Below are 14,514 nucleotides of genomic sequence, written 5' to 3' on the forward strand. Positions count from 1 at the left end.
CCCAGATGCGGCTGAGGCATTTGGGTGTCTGACGGCAAACAAATTAAGGGAGATGGATGTTGAGCAAAGGAGAAGGTGTGAAGAACTCATCCTGCAGCTCCTCAACAAGGGGGAAGGGGCCACATTTCTGAAAAAACACACATTTCGGATTTTGAGGCCCCCCTCCTCCACCTCCACAGCCACTCCACCCACCACAGCCATCCCACCAACCACAGCATCATGGCGGACAGTGGCAATACCAGCCACACGACCCCCAACAAGGCCGCTGGACTGGGGATTTTCAGCCCTTCACCAATTACTAATAATTTTTTGTTTTGGAATAATGATTTTATTTGTTATCTTTTCTATATTTTTGTATGCATTGCATAGAATGCTCTTTTTGGTTAAGTTCTTTATATTTGGATGGCAAATAGCATCTCTAATTTATTTTTTTAAATTTTTTTAATGCACAATAAAAATTGTGTAGAATAATACTTGGCTATGTGTTTTACTTCAAATGACAGTTTGGGAGTACGCAGTTACATTTAAAAAAATACAAGGTAAAATTAACAAGGGACACCAACATAGTTGTATCTTTGATCATAAAAACTACGGGATGGTGTTGTGGTAACTTGCCCAAAAGAAAACAAGCATAATAATATTATTCTTGATATCCCTAGAAAAAAAAAAGCCTTTTAAAATACGTTTGGCAGCACTCCATCAGTATCACCAGCAAACAGCTTAATTATTATCCCATTAAAGAAGAAGAGAATGTGCGCTGCATTTCGAAATTTCATAATTTGCCACGTCATGAATGTTAAATCTCCATTACGAACGCTAGTTTACAAGATCGTCCTTGCGTCCGAGCATGCGTGTTTGTACTTTTGTGTGACGGACTTGTGTACAGACGAGACGAAGATTTGACAACAAATCGTTGCCCGCCGAAAATTTACTAGCCTGCCATCCAACATTTGTTGACGCCATCCAACATTTTTTGACGAAAAAGTTGGACAACAATTGTCTGATGGAGCGTACTAACTGTCGGGTTTTAGGCAAACAGTCTGTCATCACACAATTCCCTGCTGATAATCCTATCGTGTGTACGAGGCTTTAGACCCCATACATACTATTAGATTTTCTGCAGATTTTTGTCTTCAGATTTACCAAATCCATGTAGTGCAAGGGCCTGCCTGATTGCATACAAATTTAAACTCTTAAAGTTTGACCTCATATTATATGGTTTTGGTAAATCCGAAGACAAAAATCTGCAAAAAATCTAATAGTGTGTATGGGGCTTCACACTTTCTCACGTGAACAGTTCACATTTTGTCCAGTTTTATTTTATGTGATCGTAGGTACTAAACACACTGTCACTGATGACAATCAAACCAATTTTGTAAATTATGTGAGAACTAGCTTCAAGTAATAGAGATTTTAAGGACACAGCCACTCGCTTTTCTTAAGGACTCTTCTTGCCTAATTGTATTAAAAGAGAGTTCAAAGTTCCAGAAATCAAAATCAACAGGTTTTCCTTGCAGGGGTTTTCAGAGTTTCCATCCAAAGAAATCCACTTTCGGCTTCCTGGCTTACATATGCAGTACTCCTGCTCTGGTCTTATCCTTTAGGCCCTTTGTCTCCTACAGACAGTCTTCATACATAACTCTGTGTACATAACTTGCAGCTCCTAGCTGCTCTGGCTTCCACCTGTCTCTTCAAGGTGGCATCCTCCTGAGTCCTGGCAGAGACCACCTCTGTCTGCTGGGGTGGAGCCCAGAACCCTAGTCCTGACTTTATAAAAAATCCTAGAGCACACTTGCACAATGTAATAGTGAGAGTCCCTGTCTCTGGGAAATGGCTTTAAAATGGACACAGGACTCTCAAAGAGTCAGTTTCAGAAGCTCCAGTGGAAGTTTTGTGAGCAGAGAAAACGTTTTAAGTTTTCTCTGGATTTGGATCGGGGCTGGAAACTTGAAGACTCCAAAGAGCATTGGGTGGGATGGAGTCTTCAGTCTTGTGTACAGGTTTTCCAGAAATTCCATAGGTTGTGTGTGTGTCCAGGTGCACACACTCGTTATAAGGCAGATCTGAGCATAGCTCAGAGGAGGTGGAGTAGGAGTTGGAGTTGGAGCAGTTGCTTCAGCCAGGAGGGAAGTTTGCTCCTGTTTAGGAACTAAGGCAATAACCTTGAGATGGCACTCCATGTGGGAGAGGTTCCAGGTCACTGGGCTGAGAGAGTTGGGCGTGTTGAGAGAGTTTGGGAGACCATAGCTGGGAGAGAGAGTCCTAGGAATCAGAGGAAACCATGAGTCTCGGAGGAGTGAGAAAGCCTTGAGTGTCAGGGGAACCCTTTCTAGAGGCCAGGTGTGGGCCTGCACAGCATGGTAGTATGACCGAGGCTGAGTGAGACTTGAGAGCCAGGTGGCTTGGCATTTTTCATTTGTTGTATTTCTGCTGGAGAAGAACCCCTGTGTGGGCAATCCATGCATGTGTGAACTTTCACTTTGTTACTTTTAATAAAAGTGGGCTACCACGCCCTCAAACTAAAGTTCCTATTTGCTGTTAACTCACTGAAAAATGCATCTACCAGTGAGCTAGACATCCCCCCATATTACAACAATCAGTGTGCTGGTTATGCAGAAAACACAGAGCCAGGATTGGAGATTTTATACTTCCCGAATCTCTAAGAAATTTCCGGGCTTCAGGTCCAAAACTGGGTTTCATTAAAACTGATATGAATACTGGTTTAAGCTAACCTCCTGGAGCCCCTCATCCTGTCCAGATGAGAATCCTGGATTATAACTGTTTTTACACCGTTGCGGGCCTAGTACTGCTACAATTAGTAATATTGGTACTAAGTACTTACTGAAAAATACAGACAAAACAGATGGAAAGATGAGCTAAACAAATCGTGCATGATTTCAAAGAACAAAACTGAACTTTTGAAGAAAAAAAAGTATTATTTGAAGGAGAAGATTTAAAAATCACTAAATAGAGCCAAATATCACCTCTATCTCTTGTTTGCAGTGTAGGAGCAGCTAATGTACATTTCAGTGCTTGACATCTTTCCCTTTTTTTCTTTTTTGATGTTGCCAAAAGTTTAATTAAAGGTTTAAAAATAATACAACAGCACAAGGGACAGTACTTTACAGTCAATGCAAAGTGTCCCTTGTGCTGCTGGCGGGTCTTTTATGCCCTGTACACATGATCGGATTTTTTGACAACAAATGTTGGATGTGAGCTTGTTGGCTGAAAGTCCGACCGTGTGTATGCTCCATAGAACGTTTGTTGTCGGAATTTCCAATCGTGTGTACGCAAGTCCGACGCACAAAAGTTCATGCATGCTCAGAATCAAGCAGAAGGAGCTGCACTGGCTATTGAACTTCCTTTTTCACGGCTCGTCGTACGTCTTGTGCGTCACCACGTTCGCACGTTCGTCATTGTTGGCCAACATTTGTGTGACCGTGTGTATGCAAGACAAGTTGGAGCCAACAACCTTCGAACAAAATTCCACGGTTTCGCTGTCGGAAAGTCCGATCGTGTGTACGGGCATTAGTTGAAATCTGAAGTCCTCTGCTCCCCGCCACACCCCTACAATGCTATTTTTCTGGCACTGTGGGGGTTATTACGAGCGTTGGACCTATCATAGGCACTTGTCAAGAATGCCAACTATGCCCGTTCTTTCCGTCTCCTTCCTCCGTTCATAAACACTATAGCTTCCATGAATAAAACGTGCTCTATGAATTAAAGAGGCGGATCTTTTATTAATCTTTTATTAATCTGCCCATACTCCATTCATAGATCTCTTTTCATTGATGGAAGCTAAAGTACAGCCTGTTTGAATGGGGGATGGGAGTGGAAATAACGGGCATAGTTGGCACTCTTCGTGAGTGCTTATTACTAGGGATGGGCGAATGGTTTGGCCCGAGCATTAGTTCGGGTTGAACTTTCGTTGTTCGGACGTTCTTCTAACAGCCGAACAAACGGGTCGTTCGACCGTTTGTTCGGGCCCCCCGAACCGACCACAATGCATTGTGGCATTGAACAGTGCATTGCAAGCCCTGATTGGCTGAAGCAGTGAAAGCTTCGGCCAATCAGGGCACAGAGCACTGTCAGAGTCATGATTGGACACTGTCATCATGGCTTTATCCAATCATGGCTCATTCCCGCCCCACAGTATGAAAGTATTCTTTCAATGGCAGCCATTTTCAGTGTGATTTTGGTGTGGAGAGAGATAGAACAGGGTTCTGTTAAGTGCTATTAGTTAGTGAGTAGGGATGAGCTTCGTGTTCGAGTTGAACCCATGTTCGACTCGAACATCATCTGTTCGACCGTTCACCGAATTGTGAACGATATGGGCCGTTCGTGCCAAATTCGTGTGGCGCGTCACGGCCCATAATTTACTGCGGCATCGCAGTGCATTGCTGGCTGATGATAGGCCAAGCATGCACTATGACCCGCATGCTTGGCCAATCACAGCGCCGTCTGAACAGAGAGTCGTAATTGGCCAAAGCACTTACAGTGTATTGTGTATATATATCCATCCCAGGTGTTGTATATATATATATATATATATATATATATATATATATATATACACTGTATTCAGTTTAGCTAGATCCATTCCTGTTATCTTGCCACTGACAGGCAGGCTTGTGTTGTTACAGTATTTACAGCTACCTGAAGAAAATTGCTTGTGTTCTTTTGATCCTATTAGTACCACAGTCAGGCAGCTAGACTCTTTACAGTTAGTGTAGTGCTTCCTCCTCACAGTGTTCAGTTAAAGCTACAAGTTAGTTTAGTGTGACCTCTGCACAGTGTTCAGCTAAAACTACAAGTTAGTGTAGTGCGTCCTCCTCACAGTGTTCAGCTAAAGCTACAAGTGAGTGTAGTGTGACCTCTGCACAGTGTTCAGCTAAAGCTACAAGTTAGTGTAGTGCGTCCTCTGAACAGTGTTCAGCTAAAACTACAAGTTAGTGTAGTGCGACCTCTGCATAGTGTTCAGCTAAAGCTACAAGTTAGTGTACTGCGTCCTCTGAACAGTGTTCAGCTAAAACTACAAGTTAGTGTAGTGCGACCTCTGCACAGTGTTCAGCTAAAGCTACAAGTTAGTGTAGTGCATCCTCTGAACAGTGTTCAGCTAAAACTACAAGTTAGTGTAGTGCGACCTCTGCACAGTGTTCAGCTAAAGCTACAAGTTAGTTTAGTGTGACCTCTGCACAGTGTTCAGCTAAAACTACAAGTTAGTGTAGTGCATCCTCCTCACAGTGTTCAGCTAAGACTAAAAGTTAGTATATTGCAACCTCTGCACAGTGTTCAGCTAAAGCTACAAGTTAGTGTAATGCGTCCTCCTCACAGTGTTCAGCTAAAGCTACAAGTTAGTTTAGTGTGACCTCTGCACAGTGTTCAGCTAAAGCTACAAGTTAGGGTAGTGGGTCCTCCTCACAGTGTTCAGCTAAAGCTACAAGTTAGTGTAGTGTGACCTCTGCACAGTGTTCAGCTAAAGCTATAAATTAGTGTAGTGCGTTCTCTGAACAGTGTTCAGCTAAAACTACAAGTTAGTGTAGTGCAACCTCTGCATAGTGTTCAGCTAAAACTACAAGTTAGTGTAGTGCGACCTCTGCACAGTGTTCAGCTAAAGCTACAAGTTAGTGTAGTGCGACCTCTGCACAGTGTTCAGCTAAAGCTACAAGTTAGTGTAGTGCATCCTCTGAACAGTGTTCAGCTAAAACTACAAGTTAGTGTAGTGCGACCTCTGCACAGTGTTCAGCTAAAGCTACAAGTTAGTGTAGTGCATCCTCCTCACAGTGTTCAGCTAAAACTACAAGTTAGTATAGTGCAACCTCTGCACAGTGTTCAGCTAAAGCTACAAGTTAGTGTAGTGCATCCTCCTCACAGTGTTCAACTAAAGCTACAAGTTAGTTTAGTGTGATCTCTGCACAGTGTTCAGCTAAAGCTATAAGTTAGGGTAGTGCGTCCTTCTCACAGTGTTCAGTTAAAGCTACAAGTTAGTGTAGTGCATCCTCCTCACAGTGTTCAGCTAAAACAACAAGTTAGTGTAGTGCGACCTCTGCACAGTGTTCAGCTAAAGCTACAAGTTAGTGTAGAATGTCCTCCTCACAGTGTTCAGCTAAAACTACAAATTAGTATAGTGCAACCTCTGCACAGTGTTCAGCTAAAGCTACAAGTTAGTGTAATGCGTCCTCCTCACAGTGTTCAGTTAAAGCTACAAGTTAGTTTAGTGTGACCTCTGCACAGTGTTCAGCTAAAACTACAAGTTAGTGTAGTGTGTCCTCCTCACAGTGTTCAGCTAAAGCTACAAGTTAGTGTAGTGTGACCTCTGCACAGTGTTCAGCTAAAGCTACAAGTTTGTGTAGTGCGTCCTCTGAACAGTGTTCAGCTAAAACTACAAGTTAGTGTAGTGCGACCTCTGCATAGTGTTCAGCTAAAGCTACAAGTTAGTGTACCGCGTCCTCTGAACAGTGTTCAGCTAAAACTACAAGTTAGTGTAGTGCAACCTCTGCACAGTGTTCAGCTAAAGCTACAAGTTAGTGTAGTGCATCCTCTGAACAGTGTTCAGCTAAAACTACAAGTTAGTGTAGTGCGACCTCTGCACAGTGTTCAGCTAAAGCTACAAGTTAGTGTAGTGCATCCTCCTCACAGTGTTCAGCTAAGACTACAAGTTAGTATAGTGCAACCTCTGCACAGTGTTCAGCTAAAGCTACAAGTTAGTGTAGTGCGTCCTCCTCACAGTGTTCAGCTAAAGCTACAAGTTAGTTTAGTGTGACCTCTGCACAGTGTTCAGCTAAAGCTACAAGTTAGGGTAGTACGTCCTCCTCACAGTGTTCAGCTAAAGCTACAAGTTAGTGTAGTGTGACCTCTGCACAGTGTTCAGCTAAAGCTACAAGTTAGTGTAGTGCGTTCTCTGAACAGTGTTCAGCTAAAACTACAAGTTAGTGTAGTGCAACCTCTGCATAGTATTCAGCTAAAACTACAAGTTAGTGTAATGCAACCTCTGCACAGTGTTCAGCAAAAGCTACAAGTTAGTATAGTGCAACCTCTGCACAGTGTTCAGCTAAAGCTACAAGTTAGTGTAGTGCATCCTCCTCACAGTGTTCAGCTAAAACTACAAGTTAGTGTAGTGCGACCTCTGCACAGTGTTCAGCTAAAGCTACAAGTTAGTGTAGTGCGTCCTCCTCACAGTGTTCAGCTAAAACTACAAGTTAGTTTTTTGCGAGCTCTGCACAGTGTTCAGCTAAAGCTACCTGTAGAAGGTTGGTGGTGTTTTCCTGATCCTATCACTACCGCAGGCAGCTAAATAAGCTACAAGTTAGTGTAGTGTGTCCTCCTCACAGTGTTCAGCTAAAGCTACAAGTTAGTGTAGTGTGACCTCTGCACAGTGTTCAGCTAAAGCTACAAGTTTGTGTAGTGCGTCCTCTGAACAGTGTTCAGCTAAAACTACAAGTTAGTGTAGTGCGACCTCTGCATAGTGTTCAGCTAAAGCTACAAGTTAGTGTACTGCGTCCTCTGAACAGTGTTCAGCTAAAACTACAAGTTAGTATAGTGCAACCTCTGCACAGTGTTCAGCTAAAGCTACAAGTTAGTGTAGTGCGTCCTCCTCACAGTGTTCAGCTAAAGCTACAAGTTAGTGTAGTGCATCCTCCTCACAGTGTTCAGCTAAGACTACAAGTTAGTATAGTGCAACCTCTGCACAGTGTTCAGCTAAAGCTACAAGTTAGTGTAGTGCGTCCTCCTCACAGTGTTCAGCTAAAGCTACAAGTTAGTTTAGTGTGACCTCTGCACAGTGTTCAGCTAAAGCTACAAGTTAGGGTAGTGCGTCCTCCTCACAGTGTTCAGCTAAAGCTACAAGTTAGTGTAGTGCATCCTCCTCACAGTGTTCAGCTAAAACTACAAGTTAGTGTAGTGCGACCTCTGCACAGTGTTCAGCTAAAGCTACAAGTTAGTGTAGTGCGTCCTCCTCACAGTGTTCAGCTAAAACTACAAGTTAGTGTAGTGTGAGCTCTGCACAGTGTTCAGCTAAAGCTACCTGTAGAAGGTTGGTGGCGTTTTCCTGATCCTATCACTACTGCAGGCAGCTAAATAAGCTACAAGTTAGTTTTTTGCGAGCTCTGCACAGTGTTCACCTAAAGCTACCTGTAGAAGGTTGGTGGTGTTTTCCTAATCCTATCACTACCGCAGGCAGCTAAATAAGCTACAAGTTATTTTTTTGCGAGCTCTGCACAGTGTTCACCTAAAGCTACCTGTAGAAGGTTGGTGGTGTTTTCCTGATCCTATCACTACAGCAGGCAGATAAATAAGCTACAAGTTAGTTTTTTTGCGAGCTCTGCACAGTGTTCAGCTAAAACTACAAGTTAGTTTTTTGCGAGCTCTGCACAGTGTTCAGCTAAAGCTACCTGTAGAAGGTTGGTGGTGTTTTCCTGATCCTATCACTACCGCAGGCAGCTAAATAAGCTACAAGTTAGTTTTTTGCGAGTTCTGCACAGTGTTCAGCTAAAGCTACCTGTAGAAGGTTGGTGGTGTTCTCATACTACAGGCAGGCAGTTGATTTTGCTATTTTGCTAGCTGCAGTATCAGTATATATATCTCCCATCTTAGTGCAGCTACAGGCCATTAGTATGTCTGGAAGGCCAACAAGGAGAGGACAGTCACAAGCCAATAAAAGAGGGGAAGCAGGCTCTGTGTCTAGAGGCAACAGTGCTGGTCATGGAGACGGTGCATCCTCATCAGCACATGGCCATGGGACACGCTTGGCCTTTTTTCGGCAGCTCGCCGTGTTTAGCTGCAACATGCGGAAGACTTAGTTGCGTGGATGACCAAGCCGTCCTCATCCTCCTCATCCTCTCTCACCCATGCTCAGGGTACTTTGTCTGGCAAAGCAGCTGCCAACACGGCCTCTTCCCTCGGCTCAATGGCATCAGTGACTCCTTCCCTAGCCCCAGCATGTCCTCCTGAGGAGTCCCTCGAACTGTTTGACCACAGTGTTGGGTTCATGCTCCAGGAGGATGCCCAGCGTTTAGAAGGCTCTGATGATGATACTGAGCTAGATGAAGGCAGTAACGTGAGCACGGACAGAGGGGGTGCCCAAGAAGGACAGCAATCTGGCAGTCATGCTCCTCCTGCTGCAGCATACTGCCAGGTTTTCTCCAGTGATGAGGAAGGAGGGGATGATGAGGTCACTGACTCAACGTGGGTGCCTGACAGGAGAGAGGAGGAGGAGGAGGCACATCACCAACTAGGAAGGATGCCCTCCAGGGGCCCTCCTAAGGGCAGCACACTGACTGCATCACACCCCAAAGCTGCGCATGTGCAGGGCGCTGCTGTCTCTGTGCGTTATTCCAAAAGTTCTTTGGTGTGGGCCTTTTTTTGAGATGAGTGCATCAGATCGCACCGCTGCTATTTGCAACATATGTCTCAAGCGTATCTCACGTGGCCAAAACATCTCCTGCTTGGGCACCACATGCTTGACCAGACATATGCTGACCTGCCATGCAATTCATTGGCAAGCGTATCTAAAAGACCCACACCAAAGAACAAAGAGGACCTCTCCTTGCTCCTCATCAGCTGAGATCTCCAACCCCACTATACCTTCAGTGCTCTCTGAGACCTGCACTGAGAGGAATGAAGGTGTAGAATTAGGTGTGTCACAGCCAAGTACTTGTGGGCAATCTGCTTTCGGTACACCGATGTCAGATTGTACCAGGCAAATTTCCCTGCCCCAGCTGCTGCACCGCCGAAAGAAGTTCGCTTCCAGCCATCCACATGCCCAGCGGTTGAATGCTAGCTTGGCAAAATTGCTAGCACTTCAACTGCTGCCTTTTCAGTTGGTAGGCTCTGGCCCCTTCCGTGAGTTTGTGGAATGTGTGGTTCCTCAGTGACAGGTACCCAAACGCTCTCTACTGGCATGTGGAAGGCAATGTCTTGGCCTCGCTGGACAGGGCGGTCAGCGGTAAGGTGCATATTACCGCTGACTCATGGTCCAGCAGGCATGGACAGGGACGTTACCTAAGTTTCACTGCGCTTTGGGTGACTCCGCTGGCAGCTGGGAAGGATGCAGGACAAGGTGCAGTAGTGTTGGAGGTTGTTCCACCACCATGCCTCCAAAATGCCACTACTAATGATTGTGACACACCTCTCTCCTCCACCCCCTCCTCTTCTTCTTCCTCCATGGCCTCTTCCTGTGCTTTGTCCTCGGAACCAGCGGTGCTTCGTAGCCATTCAAGGGGCTATGCAAGTATGCAGGCCAAAAGATGCCATGCGGTGCTTGAGCTGGTGTGTTTGGGGGACAGGAGCCACACTGGGGCAGAGGTTCTGTCAGCTCTGCAGGGGCAGGTTCAGATGTGGTTGACGCCACGCCAACTTAAGGCAGGAATGGTGGTTTGCGACAATGGCACCAACCTCCTCTCTGCCCTCAGACAGGGACAAATGACCCATGTGCCCTGTTTGGCTCACGTCCTTAACTTGGTGGTGCAGCAGTTCTTGGGCAGGTACCCGGGCTTACAGGATGTCCTGAGGCAGGCCAGGAAAGTCTGTGTGCATTTCCGCCGGTCATATAATGCCAGTGCTCGGCTGGCAGACCTCCAAAAGGAGTTTAACCTGCCCAAGAACCGCCTAATCTATGACATGCCCACCAGGTGGAACTCAACGTTGGCCATGCTGCAGCGGCTGCACACGCAGCAGAGGGCCAGGACAGGGTCAGGGGAGCTTGTTTTTTTCCCCACGCCAGTGGGCCATGATCAGGGATGCATGCACTGTCCTGTCACCATTTGAGGAGGCCACAAGAATGGTGAGCAGTGACAGTGCATGCATCAGTGACACTGTCCCCCTTGTCCACCTGTTGGAGCACACGCTGCGTGGAATAAAGGACAGGGCACTTGAGGAAGAACAGAGGCAGGAAGAGGACTTACTTAGCTCTCAAGGCCCCCTTTATCCAGACAGTGTTCCTGCATGCCCGGCGATCACACAGGAAGAGGACGAGTACGAGGAGGAGGAGGAGGATTGTGTCAGTATGGAGGTGGAGCCTGGCACTCAGCATCAGCAGCAGTCTTTAAGGGATCAGTCCCAAGAAACACATGGACTTGTACGTGGCTGGGAGGAGGTGGCTGCGGACCATGTCGTCCTTAGTGACTCAGAGGACTCCGGACCGAATGCCTCAGAAAACCTGCACTGCATGGCCTCCCTGATCCTGCAAAGCCTGTGTAAGGTTTCTCGTATTCTTGGTATCAAGGTGAAGGACCAATACTGGCTGGCAACCCTCCTTGATCCACGTTACAAGGGTAAGGTTGCGGACCTTATCTTGCCATCGCAGAGGGAGCAGAGGATGAAACATCTTTGGGAGGCCTTGCAGAAAGGTCTGTGCAATGCGTTCCCAGAGACTGGGAGGTTACAAACTCCTGTTTCTGGACAACGTGTTGCTGAGGCTTCGGTCAGTCAAAGAAGGAGCGGTGGAGAAGGTGGCCGTCTGACGGATGCGTTCAAACTATTTTTTAGTCCGCAGCCCCAAGGTATGATCGGTTCCAGCAACCATTGCCAGCGTCTGTTTTACATGGTGCAGGAATACCTAGGGGCAAGATCTGACTTGGACACCTTTCCCACCGAAAATCCTCTGGGTTACTGGGTCTTGAGGATGGATCACTGGCCAGAGCTCGCACAGTTTGCAATTGAGCTACTGGCCTGTCCTGCATCCAGTGTTCCTTCGAAACGCACATTCAGTGCTGCTGGAGGCTTTGTAACCGATCACAGGGTGCGTCTGTCCACCGACTCGGTCGATCGACTGACCTTCATAAAAATGAATCAGTCTTGGATCACCACCAGCTACCAAGCACCTGATGCTGATGTAACCGAATATTTTTTTTTTGAAATCTCAGATCCCTTCAAAGACTGCCTATGCTGATGCTGAGTGACTATCCTAAGTAATTATCCTCTTCCTCCTCAATGATCATGCTGATAGCTTGTAAGAACATTTTTGGTTCTGGGTGCTGCCACCAGTGCCTAAGGCCCAATTTTTCTGCCCCTGTTTAACAGGGGCGTGTAATTACAATTTTTGATGTAATACTTTGCAGCAGGGCTCGTTCCTGCATTCCAACTAGAGTATCTGTGAGGGGTTGCAATGTTGTGGCACCAGCACCAGTGCCTAAGGCCCAATTTTTCAGCCCCTGTTTAACAGGGGCGTGTAATTACAATTTTTGATGTAATACTTTGCAGCAGGGCTCGTTCTTGCATTCCAACTAGAGTATCTGTGAGGGGTTGCAATGTTGTGGCACCAGCACCAGTGCCTAAGGCCCAATTTTTCAGCCCCTGTTTAACAGGGCCGTGTAATTACAATTTTTGATGCAATACTTTGCAGCAGGGCTCGTTCCTGCGTTCCAACTAGAGTATCTGTGAGGGGTTGCAGTGTTGTGGCACCAGCACCAGTGCCTAAGGCCCAATTTTTCAGCCCCTGTTCAACAGGGGCATGTAATTACAATTCTTGATCTAATATTTCACAGCAAGGCCCGTTTCTGCGCCCACCAAAAGCGAGTGAGGACTTACAGTGTTGTGGCACCAGTACCACCACCACCACCAAAGGCCCAATTTTTCTGCCCCTGTTCAACAGGGGCATGTAATTACAATTCTTGATCTAATATTTCACAGCAGGGCCCTGAGAGGGCTTATAGTGTTGAGGCCACAACAACACCTAAGGCCCAAATTTCTGCTGAGTATATAGGGCAGGCCCCTACTTTCAAACATCCAACTTACAAACTACTCCTACTTGCAAACGGAAGGAGACAACAGGAAGTAAGATGAAATCTACCCCTAGGAAGGGAAATTCTCTCCTGTAAGAGTTAATATGGGAAAAACATTTCTCCTTTCCATTGATGCTTTATCACCAATCCTTGTTTCACAAAAAAACCCAAATTTTCAAAAACATTTGTCATTGGGACAAAAAGTGAGGTGAAATCTTCTGAAGAGGAGCACAGACAGCAAAACAAATGTCACAGGTGTGATAACCCTTCCCTATGTTTTCCAAAAAGCTTAAAATAGATTTTTTGGCTGGAGCTAAACACGTTAAAAATGTACCAGTTCAAAATTACAAACAGATTCTACTTAACAACAAACCTACAGTCCCTGTCTTGTTTGCACCGCCTAAATACTGCTGTTCAGAGTACAGAGCCTGTATACTGCTGTTTCCTTTTTTTAATTTGGGTGCGGGGTTCCCCTTAATATCCATACAAGATCCAAAGGGCCTGGTAATGGACTGGGGGGTACCCATGCCGTTTGTCTCACTGATTTTCATCCATATTGCCAGGCCCCGACATTACAGTAAAGCCGCAAGCAGTTTTAAATGACTTTTTTTCCTTTAAAAATGACATTTTGTGCAGGGACTGTTCTAAGCACAGGAAACATGCGCCACTTTACAGGCATACTATAGACACCCCCCAGGTACGAGGTTTAAAGGAATATTTCACTTTTTTTTTTTTTTTTACTTTAAGCATCATTAAAATCACTGCTCCCGAAAAAACTGCAGTTTTTAAAAGTTTTTTTGCATTGATACATGTCCCCTGGGACAGGACCCAGGTCCCCAAACCCTTTTTAGAACAATACCATGCAAATTAGCCTTTAAAATGAGCACTTTTGATTTCAAACGTTCGAGTCCCATAGACATCAATGGGGTTCTAACGTTCATGTGAATTTTCGGTCCGTTCGCAGGTTCTGGTGCGAACCGAACCGGGGGGGTGTTCAGCTCATCTCTATCGGCTACTTATGAGTTCCTGTATGTGGACATGGGGAAGAATGGCTGGATGTCCGATGGTGGAGTCATCGCCCAGACCGGGTTCTACAGGCGTCTCCAGAATGGCAGCTTGGACTTGCCACCTCCAGAAGAAATGTGGAAGGACTCCCATTCGTCTTCGTTGCAGATGAAGCATTTGCGCTTGGGGACCATCTTATGCGGCCATTCCTGATGAGGACCCTCACCCCGGACCAGAGGGTATTTAATTACCGGCTGGCCAGAGCCAGAAGAGTGGTGGAGAACACGTTTGGAATCATGGCCAGCCGGTTCCGCCTATTTCTTACACCCATACATATGGCGGAGTATAAACTGAATCATATAATCCTGGCGTGCTGTGTTCTACACAACTTTTTACGGCAACATTCTGCCAACTATGCTGGCTCAGTTGGGCCTGAGGCTGCAATTCCAAATGAACCAACCCTGACGGCGCTTGAAAGTGGCTGTCCTGGCTTGCCCCCCCCTGAGTGCCCGTGATGTCCGGCTAAGATACCTTGAATTCTTTGTGGTTAGGGGGGCTATTAATATGCCAGACAATGTCTAAAACCTTTTTCAAATAAAAATTTAAAAAAATACTAAAATCTTTGGTGACATTTACTGCTTGTGTTTGTTTTAGCTGACCCTGACAGAAATGTGGTGAGTCCTGAAAATGGCGTGATTGTGTAACCTTACAAAGCACTATTGGGTGTTATTTACTAAAGGCAAAGACACTTTGCACTACAAGTGCACTTGAAACTGCACTGAAACTGCGC

Source organism: Aquarana catesbeiana, linkage group LG02 (assembly GCF_042186555.1).
Source record: "Aquarana catesbeiana isolate 2022-GZ linkage group LG02, ASM4218655v1, whole genome shotgun sequence".
Taxonomy (NCBI): domain Eukaryota; kingdom Metazoa; phylum Chordata; class Amphibia; order Anura; family Ranidae; genus Aquarana; species Aquarana catesbeiana.